The sequence below is a fragment of the Euprymna scolopes genome, chromosome 15 (assembly GCF_053919585.1).
Source record: "Euprymna scolopes isolate OS-2025 chromosome 15, ASM5391958v1, whole genome shotgun sequence".
Taxonomy (NCBI): Eukaryota; Metazoa; Mollusca; class Cephalopoda; order Sepiida; family Sepiolidae; genus Euprymna; species Euprymna scolopes.
Genome location: NC_136496.1, coordinates 27,906,984 through 27,916,726, shown reverse-complemented (window position 1 = coordinate 27,916,726; position 9,743 = coordinate 27,906,984). Strand labels below are relative to the sequence as shown.

The window sequence follows — 9,743 nt, the reverse complement described above, 5'->3', positions numbered from 1 at the left end:
GAACAGGATTCAAACCTGTGCGGGCATTGCCCATTGGTCTTCGGGTCCAACGCCTTAACCACTCGGCCATCGCAGCTGCTCTCGCACATCAAAATAAACATTTGAGCGTTAGTGTATATTAATTACCAAAGCTTATAAAAGTAAATTGCGACGAAGAGGATTCGAACCTGTTCGGGTATTGCCCATCGGATTTCGAGTCCAACGCCTAAACCACTGTGCCATCGTACCTACTGTTGCACATCAAAATAAACATGAGACGATTAGTGTATATTAATTGCCAAAATTTATAAAAGTAAATCGCTACGAACAGCATTCGAACCTGTGAGCGTATTCCCCATTGTACTTCGACTCCAACGCCTTAACCACTCGCCCATCGCAGCTGCTTTCGCATATCAAATTAAACATGAGATTATTAGTGTATATTAATTACCAAAGTTTATAAAAGTACACCGCTACGAACAGGATTGGAACCTGATCGGGTATTGCCCATTGGATTTCGAGTCCAACGCCTTAACCACTCGGCCATCGCTGCTGCCGTCGCATGTCAAAATAAACATGAGAGTATTAGTGTATATTAATTACCAATGTTTATAGAAGTAAATCGCCACGAACAGGATTGCTCATTGGATTTCGAGTTAAATGCATTAACCACTGAGCCATCGCAGCTGCTGTCGCACACCAAAATAAACATTTGAGCGTTAGTGTATATAAATTACTAAATTTTATAAAAGTAAATCGCTACGAACAGGATTCGAACCTGTGCGGGCATTGCCCATTGGATTTCGAGTCCAACGCCTTAACCACTCGGCCATCGCAGCTGTTGTTGCACATCAAAGTAAACATTTGACCATTAGTGTATATTAATTACCAAAGTTTATAAAAGTAAATCGCTACGAACAGGATTCGAACCTGTGCGTGCAGTGCCCATTGGATTTCGAGACCAAAGCCTTAACCACTCGGCCATCGCAGCTACTTTCGCATACCTAAATAAACATGAGAGAATTAGTGTATATTAATTACCAAAGTTTATAAAAGTAAATCGCTACGAACAGGATTCGAACCTTTGCGGGCATTGCCCATTGGATTTCGAGTCCAACGCCTTAACCACTCGGCCATCGCAGCTGCTGTTGCATATCAAAATAAACATTAGATTATTAGTATATATTAATTACCAAAGTGTATAAGCGTAAATCGCTACGAACAGGATTTGAACCTGTGCGGGCATTGCCCATGTGATTTCGAGTCCAACGCCTTAACCACTCGGCCATCGCAGCTGCTGTCGCACATAAAAATAAACATTTGAGCGTTAGTGTATATTAATTACCATAGCTTATAAAAGTAAATCGCTACGAACAGGATTCGAGCCTGTGCGGGTATTGCCCATTGAATTTCGAGTCCAACGCCTTAACCACTCGGCCATCGCAGCTGCTGTTGCACATCAATATAAACATTTGAGCATTAGTGTATATTAATTACCAAAGCTTATAAAAGTAAATCGCTACGAACACGATTCGAACCTGTGCGGGCATTGCCCATTGGACTTCCAGTCCAATGCTCGGTGTATCAGAATTTTGGGGGAATTTGTGACACCCCTAACAGAAAACTGCGAATAAAATATAGAAAACTCGTAATTTCTCGTTCTTAAGTAGGTTATTTATTTTCTGTATAGAATATGCTTTTAAAATGAACTATTTAAGTTGTATAAAAAATAATAGAAATATTATTTTTCATTTGTTAAAAAACAGTGTTTACAAAGTGCGTGCGTGCGCTCAGGGAGTCATATTGTTACGTAGTTAAATCAATTGAGTTTTATGAGATGAATAGTTTTCATTTTTTAAACTTTAAAAATCTATCAAAATTTTCCTATTCGTTCAATTGTTACGTTTTTCAGGGTGAATGTAAAATTTTAAGCCTTTTCCGATAAACTGAATATAATATTTTAGACAAACGTTGGTTTTTAAATTAACCTCCCCCATTTGGAAATGTCTATGAGAATTTTAATAATTAATTTTGTTTAACACGTTTTATATATCACAAATTGAAGATAAAACATCAATAAATAAAATACTCACATTTAAAACAACAAAAAAATATCACTTATCTGTAAATTTACCGGTAAAGTCCAAAATGTAAATCCTTTTTTTTTCGATAACCACGTGTTTTTTTTTTGTTTGTTTTTTTACGTGGAAGCTAAATTTTTGTTTAGAATTTTCCAGTCAATATTTTTCGGTCAGTGTATATTTTTATATTTAATTCCTGGTTTCCTTTTTTTCGATATAAAAAAAAAAGACGAAACCATATAATGCAGATTTATAGTATAATAAATATAAAATTCAGGTATTTCTTTAAGATATTAAAAAAAAATGTACATTTCATATCTTCGTCATCCCGTAATCCGTGTAAATCCAAAAATGAAAGATCCCAGTTTTCATGTACGATAGCGTAAAGGCGACAACATTAAAAAAAGGACGATAAGTTATCTCCCTTTAGAAGTCAGACGGAACAAACACTAAGCATTCTTTCAAGCAGACGTATTTACTTGTCTTTAAAGAAATTTATTGGAATAATTGTGAGTTTTTTTGTTTTTTTTACTACACGTACTTTTTTACTTTCTGTAACTGATGAGAAAAAAAAATATTGAAACACTTTTTATTCTGGAATTTAAATCTGTCTAAAGAGAATTTATATTTTCTTATTTTGTTTTAAATAAAATTATTTAAACTTTTATTCTGATTTCAAAATGTACGCTGGCAAAATTTTATTTATTTTCTTGTTTTAAAGACATTTGCAAACTTATCTTAATTGTTTTCCCCTGAATTTAAAATAAACTCAATTTCTTTTTTATTTCAATAAATTCAAACAGAATTTCTTTGTCTTTCTGCTTAATTTCTCACATCTTTGAAGAATTTATAAGAAATTATTTGATTAAAATCTTACTTACATTGGAAAATAGGAAATGTCAATCCTAAAGTGTTCTGTTTATATTTTCGATATATACATAAACCTTCGTTTATTTTATACAAAACGGAATAAAAAACTTATATTATAAAGAAGACGTGTTTTGGTTTGTAATTATTGTTATTATTACATTAAATGTTTGTTTAATCATATAGGGTAAATATGAAGAATTTCACCCTTTATTCATATAGGGTCAATATGAAGCCACCCTCAAAAATTCCTTTAAAATTACGGCCAAATCTGTTCATTGCAATGTGGCCATAAAGTGGGTGCCCATTTGACGTCATATAATTATAGAAAAGTGACCCCCCACTTTGTGACCATTTGTAACATTTTTTATCTTGGAAACTACTAGTTTCGTTTGCCGTATATATAAATGGTTATTTCTGTTTTCAGCGCCTCCGAAAACCTTTAAAAGTGGAAAATTTTAAGGAATATAATCCAATATCGAGATTATTAAAGTTTCTGAATTAGTGTTTTTTTTACACTTATAGGCTTCCGTACATAAGTAAGTGATAATCTTAACATCCGGTGTCTTTACAACTTTCTTGAAAGGCACGCGTTGTCGCGATATGTGTTGGAAAAATCCTTCCATTTAAAAAATGAATGGATTATAATACATAAATATGAATAAATTCTCATACAGGAAGATTAAAAGAAAGCATATCTTACTCATGGAGCAGGTGAGTGATATTTTGCCGTTTAAAATATATATCGTAAGATTCAACTGTGTTATTTGTTCGACATTCCGTGAAATGTTAAGTGAAAAAATCGAAGGAAAAATAAATAAAATTGTTTATTTCTCAATTAAAGCTTTTATGATATCAAAATTTGGCCTTTGCTCGTTTTATTGAAATAAAATTTACGGGTTTAAATTACGTTTTCATATTGTTATAATCTTATAGAAAGATAGGTGTCTATTCAAAATGGCGACTCGGCTGAAAATCCCCCCAACGCCTTAACAACTCGGCCATCGCAGCTACTGTCGCACATCAAAATAAACATTAGAGTATTAGTGTATATTAATTACCAAAGTTTATAAAAGTAAATCGCTACGAACAGGATTCGCACCTGTGCGGGCATAGCCAATTGGATTTCGAGTCCAACGCCTTAACCACTCCGCCATCGCAGCTACTGTCGCATATCAAAATAAACATGAGAGGATTAGTGTATATTAATTACCAAAGTTTATAAACGTAAATCGCTACGAACAGGATTCGATCCTGTGCGGGCATTGCCAACTTGATTTCGAGTCCAACGCCTTAACCACTCGGCCATCGCAGCTGCCGTCGCACATCAAAATAAAAATTAGAGCATTACTGTATATTATTTACCAAAGTTTATGAAAGTAAATCGCTACGAACAGGATTCGAACCTGTGCGGGCATTGCCCATTGGATTTCGAGTCCAACGCCTTAACAACTCGGCCATCGCAGCTGCCGTCGCACATCAAAATAAAAATTAGAGAATTACTGTATATTATTTACCAAAGTTTATGAAAGTAAATCGCTACGAACAGAATTCGAACCTGTGCGAGCATTGCCCATTGGATTTCGAGTCCAACGCCTTAACCACTCGGCCATCGCAGCTGCCGTCGCACATCAAAATAAAAATTAGAGCATTACTGTATATTATTTACCAAAGTTTATGAAAGTAAATCGCTACGAACAGGATTCGAACCTGTGCGGGCATTGCCCATTGGATTTCGAGTCCAACGCATTAACCACTCGGCCATCGCAGCTGCCGTCGCACATCAAAATAAAAATTAGAGCATTACTGTATATTATTTACCCAAGTTTATGTAAGTAAATCGCTACGAACAGGATTCGAACCAGTGCGGGCATTGGCCATTGGATTTCGAGTCCAACGCCTTAACCACTCGGCCATTGCAGCTGCCGTCGCACATCAAAATAAGAATTAGAGCATTACCGTATATTATTTACCAAAGTTTATGAAAGTAAATCGCTACGAACAGGATTCGAACCAGTGCGGGCATTGCCCATTGGATTTCGAGTCCAACGCCTTAACCACTCGGCCATCGTAGCTGCCGTCGCACATCAAAATAAAAATTAGAGCATTACTGTATATTATTTACCAAAGTTTATGAAAGTAAATCGCTACGAACAGGATTCGAACCTGTGCGGGCATTGCCCATTGGATTCCGAGTCCAACGCCTTAACCACTCGGCCATCGAAGTTGCTGTAGCATATCAAAATAAACATTAGATGATTAGTGTATATTCATTACCAAAGTGTATAAGAGTACATCGCTACGAACAGGATTCGAACCTGTGTGGGCATTGCCCATTGGATTTCGAGTCCAACGCCTTAACCACTCGGCCATCGCAGCTGCCGTCGCACATCAAAATAAAAATTAGAGCATTACTGTATATTATTTACCAAAGTTTATGACAGTAAATCGCTACGAACAGGATTCGAACCTGTGCGGGCATTGCCCATTGGATTTCGAGTCCAACGCCTCAACCACTAGGCCATCGCAGCTGCCGTCGTACATCAAAATAAAAATTAGAGCATTACTGTATATTATTTACCAAAGTTTATGAAAGTAAATTGCTACGAACAGGATTCGAACCTGTGCGGGCATTGCCCATTGGATTTTGAGTCCAACGCCTTAACCACTCGGCCATCGCAGCTGCCGTCGTACATCAAAATAAAAATTAGAGCATTATTGTATATTATTTACCAAAGTTTATGAAAGTAAATCGCTACGAACTGGATTCGAACCTGTGCGGGCATTGCCCATTGGATTTCGAGTCCAACGCCTTAACCACTCGGCCATCTCAGCTGCCGTCGCACATCAAAATTAAAATTAGAGCATTACTGTATATTATTTACCAAAGTTTATGAAAGTAAATCGCTACGAACAAGATTCGAACCTGTGCAGGCATTGCCCATTGGATTTCGAGTCCAACGCCTTAACCACTCGGCCATCGCAGCTGCCGTCGCACATATGAATAAAAATTAGAGCATTACTGTATATTATTTATCAAAGTTTATGAAAGTAAATCGCTACGAACAGGATTCGAACCTGTGCGGGCATTACCCATTGGATTTAGAGTCCAACGTCTTAACCACTCGGCCATCGCAGCTGCCGTCGCACATCAAAATAAAAATTAGAGCATTACCGTATATTATTTACTAAAGTTTATGAAAGTAAATCGCTACGAACAGGATTCGAACCTGTGCGGGCATTGCCCATTGGATTTCGAGTCCAACGCCTTAACCACTCGGCCATCGCAGCTGCCGTCGCACATCAAAATAAAAATTAGAGCATTACTGTATATTATTTACCAAAGTTTATGAAAGTAAATCGCTACGAACAGGATTCGAACCTGTGCGGGGATTGCCCATTGGATTTCGAGTCCAACGCCTTAACCACTCGGCCATCGCAGCTGCCGTCGCACATCAAAATAAAAATTAGAGAATTACTGTATATTATTTACCAAAGTTTATGAAAGTAAATCGCTACGAACAGGATTCGAACCTGTGCGAGCATTGCCCATTGGATTTCGAGTCCAACGCCTTAACCACTCGGCCATCGCAGCTGCCGTCGCACATCAAAATAAAAATTAGAGCATTACTGTATATTATTTACCAAAGTTTATGAAAGTAAATCGCTACGAACAAGATTCGAACCTGTGCGGGCATTGCCCATTGGATTTCGAGTCCAACGCCTTAACCACTCGGCCATCGCAGTTGCCGTCGCACATCAAAATAGAAATGAGAGCATTACTGTATATTATTTACCAAAGTTTATGAAAGTAAATCGCTACGAACAGGATTCGAACCTGTGCGGGCATTGCCCATTGGATTTCGAGTCCAACGCCTTAACCACTCGGCCATCGCAGCTGCCGTCGCACATCAAAATAAAAATTAGAGCATTACTGTATATTATTTACCAAAGTTTATGTAAGTAAATCGCTACGAACAGGATTCGAACCAGTGCGGGCATTGGCCATTGGATTTCGAGTCCAACGCCTTAACCACTCGGCCATTGCAGCTGCCGTCGCACATCAAAATAAGAATTAGAGCATTACCGTATATTATTTACCAAAGTTTATGAAAGTAAATCGCTACGAACGGGATTCGAACCAGTGCGGGCATTGCCCATTGGATTTCGAGTCCAACGCCTTAACCACTCGGCCATCGTAGCTGCCGTCGCACATCAAAATAAAAATTAGAGCATTACTGTATATTATTTACCAAAGTTTATGAAAGTAAATCGCTACGAACAGGATTCGAACCTGTGCGGGCATTGCCCATTGGATTCCGAGTCCAACGCCTTAACCACTCGGCCATCGAAGCTGCTGTAGCATATCAAAATAAACATTAGATGATTAGTGTATATTCATTACCAAAGTGTATAAGAGTACATCGCTACGAACAGGATTCGAACCTGTGTGGGCATTGCCCATTGGATTTCGAGTCCAACGCCTTAACCACTCGGCCATCGCAGCTGCCGTCGCACATCAAAATAAAAATTAGAGCATTACTGTATATTATTTACCAAAGTTTATGACAGTACATCGCTACGAACAGGATTCGAACCTGTGCGGGCATTGCCCATTGGATTTCGAGTCCAACGCCTCAACCACTCGGCCATCGCAGCTGCCGTCGTACATCAAAATAAAAATTAGAGCATTACTGTATGTTATTTACCAAAGTTTATGAAAGTAAATCGCTACGAACAGGATTCGAACCTGTGCGGGCATTGCCCATTGGATTTTGAGTCCAACGCCTTAACCACTCGGCCATCGCAGCTGCCGTCGTACATCAAAATAAAAATTAGAGCATTATTGTATATTATTTACCAAAGTTTGTGAAAGTAAATCGCTACGAACTGGATTCGAACCTGTGCGGGCATTGCCCATTGGATTTCGAGTCCAACGCCTTAACCACTCGGCCATCTCAGCTGCCGTCGCACATCAAAATTAAAATTAGAGCATTACTGTATATTATTTACCAAAGTTTATGAAAGTATATCGCTACGAACAAGATTCGAACCTGTGCAGGCATTGCCCATTGGATTTCGAGTCCAACACCTTAACCACTCGGCCATCGCAGCTGCCGTCGCACATAAGAATAAAAATTAGAGCATTACTGTATATTATTTATCAAAGTTTATGAAAGTAAATCGCTACGAACAGGATTCGATCTGTGCGGGCATTACCCATTGGATTTAGAGTCCAACGTCTTAACAACTCGGCCATCGCAGCTTCCGTCGCACATCAAAATAAAAATTAGAGCATTACCGTATATTATTTACCAAAGTTTATGAAAGTAAATCGCTACGAACAGGATTCGATCTGTGCGGGCATTACCCATTGGATTTAGAGTCCAACGTCTTAACAACTCGGCCATCGCAGCTTCCGTCGCACATCAAAATAAAAATTAGAGCATTACCGTATATTATTTACCAAAGTTTATGAAAGTAAATCGCTACGAACAGGATTCGATCTGTGCGGGCATTACCCATTGGATTTAGAGTCCAACGTCTTAACAACTCGGCCATCGCAGCTTCCGTCGCACATCAAAATAAAAATTAGAGCATTACCGTATATTATTTACCAAAGTTTATGAAAGTAAATCGCTACGAACAGGATTCGATCTGTGCGGGCATTACCCATTGGATTTAGAGTCCAACGTCTTAACAACTCGGCCATCGCAGTTGCCGTCGCACATCAAAATAAAAATTAGAGCATTACCGTATATTATTTACCAAAGTTTATGAAAGTAAATCGCTACGAACAGGATTCGAACCTGTGCGGGCATTGCCCATTGGATTTCGAGTCCAACGCCTTAACCACTCGGCCATCGCAGCTGCCGTCGCACATCAAAATAAAAATTAGAGCATTACTGTATATTATTTACCAAAGTTTATGAAAGTAAATCGCTACGAACAGGATTCGAACCTGTGCGCGGATTGCCCATTGGATTTCGAGTCCAACGCCTTAACCACTCGGCCATCGCAGCCACCGTCGCACATCAAAATAAAAATTAGAGCATTACTGTATATTATTTACCAAAGTTTATGAAAGTAAATCGCTACGAACAGGATTCGAACCTGTGCGGGGATTACCCATTGGATTTCGGGTCCAACGCCTTAACCACTCGGCCATCGCAGCTGCCGTCGCACATCAAAATAAAAATTAGAGCATTGCTGTATATTATTTACCAAAGTTTATGAAAGTAAATCGCTACGAACAGGATTCGAACCTGTGCGGGCATTGCCCATTGGATTTCGAGTCCAACGCCTTAACCACTCGGCCATCGTAGCTGCCGTCGCACATCAAAATAGAAATTAGAGCATTACTGTATATTATTTACCAAAGTTTATGAAAGTAAATCGCTACGAACAGGATTCGAACCTGTGCGCGGATTGCCCATTGGATTTCGAGTCCAACGCCTTAACCACTCGGCCATCGCAGCCACCGTCGCACATCAAAATAAAAATTAGAGCATTACTGTATATTATTTACCAAAGTTTATGAAAGTAAATCGCTACGAACAGGATTCGAACCTGTGCGGGCATTGCCCATTGGATTTCGAGTCCTACGCCTTAACCACTCGGCCATCGCAGCTGCCGTCGCACATCAAAATAAAAATTAGAGCATTACTGTATATTATTTACCAAAGTTTATAAAAGTAAATCGCTACGAACAGGATTCGAACCAGTGCGGGCATTGCCCATTGGATTTCGAGTCCAACGCCTTAACCACTCGGCCATCGCAGCTGCCGTCGCACATCAAAATAAACATTAGAGGAT

The 9,743-nt window shown here is 38.8% G+C and overlaps 38 non-coding genes across 38 annotated transcripts; all 38 read right to left on the bottom strand.

Moving 5' to 3' along the window:
- Positions 1–736: 736 nt before the first annotated feature.
- On the bottom strand, positions 737–818 carry Trnas-cga (transfer RNA serine (anticodon CGA)). Its single transcript has one exon. It is a non-coding gene; the product is annotated as a tRNA-Ser (tRNA).
- Positions 819–888: 70 nt separating this feature from the next.
- Trnas-cga (transfer RNA serine (anticodon CGA)) lies at positions 889–970 on the bottom strand. Its single transcript has one exon. It is a non-coding gene; the product is annotated as a tRNA-Ser (tRNA).
- Positions 971–1,040: 70 nt separating this feature from the next.
- Positions 1,041–1,122, bottom strand: Trnas-cga (transfer RNA serine (anticodon CGA)). Its single transcript has one exon. It is a non-coding gene; the product is annotated as a tRNA-Ser (tRNA).
- A 70-nt stretch (positions 1,123–1,192) lies between these two features.
- Trnas-cga (transfer RNA serine (anticodon CGA)) lies at positions 1,193–1,274 on the bottom strand. The gene has a single exon. It is a non-coding gene; the product is annotated as a tRNA-Ser (tRNA).
- Positions 1,275–1,344: 70 nt separating this feature from the next.
- On the bottom strand, positions 1,345–1,426 carry Trnas-cga (transfer RNA serine (anticodon CGA)). The gene has a single exon. It is a non-coding gene; the product is annotated as a tRNA-Ser (tRNA).
- Positions 1,427–4,008: 2,582 nt separating this feature from the next.
- Positions 4,009–4,090, bottom strand: Trnas-cga (transfer RNA serine (anticodon CGA)). Its single transcript has one exon. It is a non-coding gene; the product is annotated as a tRNA-Ser (tRNA).
- A 70-nt stretch (positions 4,091–4,160) lies between these two features.
- On the bottom strand, positions 4,161–4,242 carry Trnas-cga (transfer RNA serine (anticodon CGA)). The gene has a single exon. It is a non-coding gene; the product is annotated as a tRNA-Ser (tRNA).
- A 70-nt stretch (positions 4,243–4,312) lies between these two features.
- Trnas-cga (transfer RNA serine (anticodon CGA)) lies at positions 4,313–4,394 on the bottom strand. The gene has a single exon. It is a non-coding gene; the product is annotated as a tRNA-Ser (tRNA).
- A 70-nt stretch (positions 4,395–4,464) lies between these two features.
- Positions 4,465–4,546, bottom strand: Trnas-cga (transfer RNA serine (anticodon CGA)). Its single transcript has one exon. It is a non-coding gene; the product is annotated as a tRNA-Ser (tRNA).
- Positions 4,547–4,616: 70 nt separating this feature from the next.
- Positions 4,617–4,698, bottom strand: Trnas-cga (transfer RNA serine (anticodon CGA)). Its single transcript has one exon. It is a non-coding gene; the product is annotated as a tRNA-Ser (tRNA).
- Positions 4,699–4,768: 70 nt separating this feature from the next.
- Trnas-cga (transfer RNA serine (anticodon CGA)) lies at positions 4,769–4,850 on the bottom strand. The gene has a single exon. It is a non-coding gene; the product is annotated as a tRNA-Ser (tRNA).
- A 70-nt stretch (positions 4,851–4,920) lies between these two features.
- On the bottom strand, positions 4,921–5,002 carry Trnas-cga (transfer RNA serine (anticodon CGA)). The gene has a single exon. It is a non-coding gene; the product is annotated as a tRNA-Ser (tRNA).
- Positions 5,003–5,072: 70 nt separating this feature from the next.
- Trnap-cgg (transfer RNA proline (anticodon CGG)) lies at positions 5,073–5,163 on the bottom strand. Its single transcript has one exon. It is a non-coding gene; the product is annotated as a tRNA-Pro (tRNA).
- Positions 5,164–5,224: 61 nt separating this feature from the next.
- On the bottom strand, positions 5,225–5,306 carry Trnas-cga (transfer RNA serine (anticodon CGA)). The gene has a single exon. It is a non-coding gene; the product is annotated as a tRNA-Ser (tRNA).
- Positions 5,307–5,376: 70 nt separating this feature from the next.
- Trnas-cga (transfer RNA serine (anticodon CGA)) lies at positions 5,377–5,458 on the bottom strand. Its single transcript has one exon. It is a non-coding gene; the product is annotated as a tRNA-Ser (tRNA).
- Positions 5,459–5,528: 70 nt separating this feature from the next.
- Trnal-caa (transfer RNA leucine (anticodon CAA)) lies at positions 5,529–5,610 on the bottom strand. The gene has a single exon. It is a non-coding gene; the product is annotated as a tRNA-Leu (tRNA).
- Positions 5,611–5,680: 70 nt separating this feature from the next.
- On the bottom strand, positions 5,681–5,762 carry Trnas-cga (transfer RNA serine (anticodon CGA)). Its single transcript has one exon. It is a non-coding gene; the product is annotated as a tRNA-Ser (tRNA).
- Positions 5,763–5,832: 70 nt separating this feature from the next.
- Positions 5,833–5,914, bottom strand: Trnas-cga (transfer RNA serine (anticodon CGA)). The gene has a single exon. It is a non-coding gene; the product is annotated as a tRNA-Ser (tRNA).
- Positions 5,915–6,136: 222 nt separating this feature from the next.
- Positions 6,137–6,218, bottom strand: Trnas-cga (transfer RNA serine (anticodon CGA)). The gene has a single exon. It is a non-coding gene; the product is annotated as a tRNA-Ser (tRNA).
- A 70-nt stretch (positions 6,219–6,288) lies between these two features.
- Positions 6,289–6,370, bottom strand: Trnas-cga (transfer RNA serine (anticodon CGA)). Its single transcript has one exon. It is a non-coding gene; the product is annotated as a tRNA-Ser (tRNA).
- A 70-nt stretch (positions 6,371–6,440) lies between these two features.
- Positions 6,441–6,522, bottom strand: Trnas-cga (transfer RNA serine (anticodon CGA)). Its single transcript has one exon. It is a non-coding gene; the product is annotated as a tRNA-Ser (tRNA).
- A 70-nt stretch (positions 6,523–6,592) lies between these two features.
- Trnas-cga (transfer RNA serine (anticodon CGA)) lies at positions 6,593–6,674 on the bottom strand. Its single transcript has one exon. It is a non-coding gene; the product is annotated as a tRNA-Ser (tRNA).
- Positions 6,675–6,744: 70 nt separating this feature from the next.
- Trnas-cga (transfer RNA serine (anticodon CGA)) lies at positions 6,745–6,826 on the bottom strand. Its single transcript has one exon. It is a non-coding gene; the product is annotated as a tRNA-Ser (tRNA).
- A 70-nt stretch (positions 6,827–6,896) lies between these two features.
- Positions 6,897–6,978, bottom strand: Trnas-cga (transfer RNA serine (anticodon CGA)). The gene has a single exon. It is a non-coding gene; the product is annotated as a tRNA-Ser (tRNA).
- Positions 6,979–7,048: 70 nt separating this feature from the next.
- On the bottom strand, positions 7,049–7,130 carry Trnas-cga (transfer RNA serine (anticodon CGA)). The gene has a single exon. It is a non-coding gene; the product is annotated as a tRNA-Ser (tRNA).
- A 70-nt stretch (positions 7,131–7,200) lies between these two features.
- On the bottom strand, positions 7,201–7,282 carry Trnap-cgg (transfer RNA proline (anticodon CGG)). Its single transcript has one exon. It is a non-coding gene; the product is annotated as a tRNA-Pro (tRNA).
- A 70-nt stretch (positions 7,283–7,352) lies between these two features.
- Positions 7,353–7,434, bottom strand: Trnas-cga (transfer RNA serine (anticodon CGA)). Its single transcript has one exon. It is a non-coding gene; the product is annotated as a tRNA-Ser (tRNA).
- Positions 7,435–7,504: 70 nt separating this feature from the next.
- Positions 7,505–7,586, bottom strand: Trnas-cga (transfer RNA serine (anticodon CGA)). Its single transcript has one exon. It is a non-coding gene; the product is annotated as a tRNA-Ser (tRNA).
- Positions 7,587–7,656: 70 nt separating this feature from the next.
- Trnal-caa (transfer RNA leucine (anticodon CAA)) lies at positions 7,657–7,738 on the bottom strand. The gene has a single exon. It is a non-coding gene; the product is annotated as a tRNA-Leu (tRNA).
- A 70-nt stretch (positions 7,739–7,808) lies between these two features.
- Trnas-cga (transfer RNA serine (anticodon CGA)) lies at positions 7,809–7,890 on the bottom strand. The gene has a single exon. It is a non-coding gene; the product is annotated as a tRNA-Ser (tRNA).
- Positions 7,891–7,960: 70 nt separating this feature from the next.
- Trnas-cga (transfer RNA serine (anticodon CGA)) lies at positions 7,961–8,042 on the bottom strand. The gene has a single exon. It is a non-coding gene; the product is annotated as a tRNA-Ser (tRNA).
- A 674-nt stretch (positions 8,043–8,716) lies between these two features.
- Positions 8,717–8,798, bottom strand: Trnas-cga (transfer RNA serine (anticodon CGA)). The gene has a single exon. It is a non-coding gene; the product is annotated as a tRNA-Ser (tRNA).
- A 70-nt stretch (positions 8,799–8,868) lies between these two features.
- Trnas-cga (transfer RNA serine (anticodon CGA)) lies at positions 8,869–8,950 on the bottom strand. Its single transcript has one exon. It is a non-coding gene; the product is annotated as a tRNA-Ser (tRNA).
- A 70-nt stretch (positions 8,951–9,020) lies between these two features.
- On the bottom strand, positions 9,021–9,102 carry Trnas-cga (transfer RNA serine (anticodon CGA)). The gene has a single exon. It is a non-coding gene; the product is annotated as a tRNA-Ser (tRNA).
- A 70-nt stretch (positions 9,103–9,172) lies between these two features.
- Positions 9,173–9,254, bottom strand: Trnas-cga (transfer RNA serine (anticodon CGA)). Its single transcript has one exon. It is a non-coding gene; the product is annotated as a tRNA-Ser (tRNA).
- A 70-nt stretch (positions 9,255–9,324) lies between these two features.
- Positions 9,325–9,406, bottom strand: Trnas-cga (transfer RNA serine (anticodon CGA)). Its single transcript has one exon. It is a non-coding gene; the product is annotated as a tRNA-Ser (tRNA).
- A 70-nt stretch (positions 9,407–9,476) lies between these two features.
- Positions 9,477–9,558, bottom strand: Trnas-cga (transfer RNA serine (anticodon CGA)). Its single transcript has one exon. It is a non-coding gene; the product is annotated as a tRNA-Ser (tRNA).
- A 70-nt stretch (positions 9,559–9,628) lies between these two features.
- Positions 9,629–9,710, bottom strand: Trnas-cga (transfer RNA serine (anticodon CGA)). The gene has a single exon. It is a non-coding gene; the product is annotated as a tRNA-Ser (tRNA).
- Positions 9,711–9,743: the final 33 nt, after the last annotated feature.